This window comes from Bos indicus, chromosome 18 (genome assembly GCF_029378745.1).
Source record: "Bos indicus isolate NIAB-ARS_2022 breed Sahiwal x Tharparkar chromosome 18, NIAB-ARS_B.indTharparkar_mat_pri_1.0, whole genome shotgun sequence".
Classification (NCBI taxonomy): Eukaryota; Metazoa; Chordata; class Mammalia; order Artiodactyla; family Bovidae; genus Bos; species Bos indicus.
The window spans coordinates 46,591,696-46,594,199 of NC_091777.1; the positions used below are offsets into that span (position 1 = coordinate 46,591,696).

The window sequence follows — 2,504 nt, forward strand, 5'->3', positions numbered from 1 at the left end:
GGGGAGAGAAAAGAAAAAGAAAAGAGGTCAAAGATTAGGAGAGGAAAAAGCCACAGGCAGGTCAAGTAGAATTTGGAAATGTTCAGAGATAGTCTTGGGGTTACCCAGTCTTCGTGAGGAACTACAGTTCACACAGCCATTCATTGACTGACAGAAGTTGGTTCAGCACCTGCTATGTGTCGGGCACAGTTCTAGGTACTTAAGACAGAGAACCACACAGCCCTAACATGTATCCTTTCTTTAAAAAAAAAAAAATATTTTTTTTTTTTTGTTTATTTGTTTTTGGCTGCTCTGGGTTTTTGCCGCTGTGCGGGGGCTTTCTCTAGTTGCAACGAGTGGGGGCGACTGACTCTTCACTGTGGTGACTTCTCTTGTTGTGGAGCATGGGCTCTAGAGTGTGCAGACTCAGTAGTTGGGGCACATGGGCTTAGTTACCCAGAGGCAGGCGAATCTTCCCAGACCAGGGATCGAACTCATGTCCCTTGCATTGGCAGGCAGATTCTTAACCAATGGACCACCAGGGAAGTCCCCCTTTCTACTGGGGACTTGGAGACCTCAGAACTTTTCCTGTGGGAGATTCTGAGACATCAAAATTCTTAAGACTCTTTCTCTCTCTCTCAATTTGCAGGGCGGAAATGGAGAAGAGGAAGATTCTAAAGAAGTAATTTTCTTGGGTAATTCTGTTGTGTAGATTCTAAAGAAGTAATTTTGTTGTGAAGCAAAAAAGCACAATTTTGTTGTGAAGAAGGACAAGTTCTTTCTCCCTGACACACAGGAAGAAGAATAGTGTTCGGTCTGCAGGGTAGGCAATAATCCCTTAGTGAAACACAGAGGGGAGACACAGAGTCTGATTCACCTTGGTTTGGGGCTAGGAAACTCAGAATTCAGACAGCATCTTTTGTCTCTTCAGGAAGGATGGCCCCAAGTCCCCAAAACCTGGGACTTCTCCTTGTCTACTTTCTATCTTTCCTCTTCGGTCTCCCTGCCAACCTTCTGGCGCTGTGGGCCTTCGTGGGGCGCGTGCGCCAGCCCCACCCCGCACCCATCCACATCCTCCTGCTCAGCCTGACGCTGGCCGACCTCCTCCTGCTGCTGCTGCTGCTGCTGCTCTTCAAGATGGTTGAGGCTGCGCATAATTTCGCCTGGCCCCTGGAGAACACGCTCTGTGCCCTCACAGGTTTCGGCTTCTACTGTGGCATCTACTGCAGCACGTGGCTGCTGGTGGGCATCAGCGTGGAGCGCTACCGCAGCGTGGCTTTCCCCGTGCAGTACAAGCTGAACCGCCGGCCCGTGTACGGAGTGATCGCTGCCGTGGCCATCCAGCTCTTGTCCTTTGGACACTGTAGCGTTGTGATCATTGTCCAGTACTTACCAACCAACTCGTCGCGGGAGGCCAACAGCCGCCCTGTCTGCTATGACAACTTCACCCAAGAGCAGCTGCGCTTGGTGCTTCCGGTGCGGCTGGAACTGTGCCTCCTCTTCTTTTTCATCCCCATGGGGGTCACCATCTTCTGTTACTGGCGTTTGGTGTGAATCCTTCTCTCCCAGTCGCAAGTGGTGACCCGGAAGCACTCGAGAGCTGTGGCGCTGGTTGTTGCGACGCTGTTCAATTTCCTGGTCTGTTTCCGGCCCTACAATGTATTTCACGTGGTGGGGTTCTTCCATAAGACCAGCGAAAGGTGGCGGGTCTGCGCCGTGATGCTCACCGCTCTCAATGCGTGCATCGACCCTTTGATTTTGTATTTCTCCTCCTCAGCTGTGCGCAGAGCCTTTGATAAAAGGCTGCAGAGCGGGGGCGCCTCCCTGGCAGGGTACTGGAGGAGGCGAGCCGGACAGCCAGCTGCAGAGAGAGGAAATGGGAGCTTAGGTGCGGCCATATGAGACTGGATTTGCCAACCTGGGTTACTGTGTTTTGGGGAGTAGGGGGCTCAAAAAGGGGAACAATGAAACAGAACCAGGGCAAGTTCTCCAGTGCCGAGCTTAAGGGGCAAAGAAGAGCAGTGGGTCTCTTAAATCCAACTCATCCACTGGGTGAGGGTTTTCATTTTGTTCCCTGTGGTTTATGACATTTCCTCATTCATGGCTAGTACTGCTTGTGGTAAACTATAAGCCCTTTTATCCTGGGATATCAGAGCCATGAAATTCCTTGCCTTCCCTACCCAGTGTCTGTAAGATGGCAGAGTTCAGTAATAGGCATACCTCCTTACATTATACTTCCAAAATACTGTGGTTTCCACCATTTGAAGGTTTGTGGCAACCGTATATGGCCAATAAAGTATTTCTAAGAGCAATACTTTGCAAAGAGCAACAAAGTATTTCTAAATTTAAAAAGTGGGTTGTTGGGTTTTTTTGGATGTAATGTTATTGTACAGTTTACAGTCTAAAGTACAGTATAAGCTTTTGTGTGCATGTGTGTGTATGCTCAGTTGTGTCCAACTCCTTGCGACCCTGTGAACTGTAGTCTGCCAGGCTCCTCTGTCCTTGGAATTTTTCAGGCAAGAAAT

At 49.5% G+C, this 2,504-nt stretch overlaps 1 pseudogene; it reads left to right on the plus strand.

Annotated features, from left to right (window-relative positions):
* Positions 1-915: 915 nt before the first annotated feature.
* LOC109571696 (free fatty acid receptor 2-like) lies at positions 916-1,881 on the plus strand (annotated as a pseudogene).
* Positions 1,882-2,504: the final 623 nt, after the last annotated feature.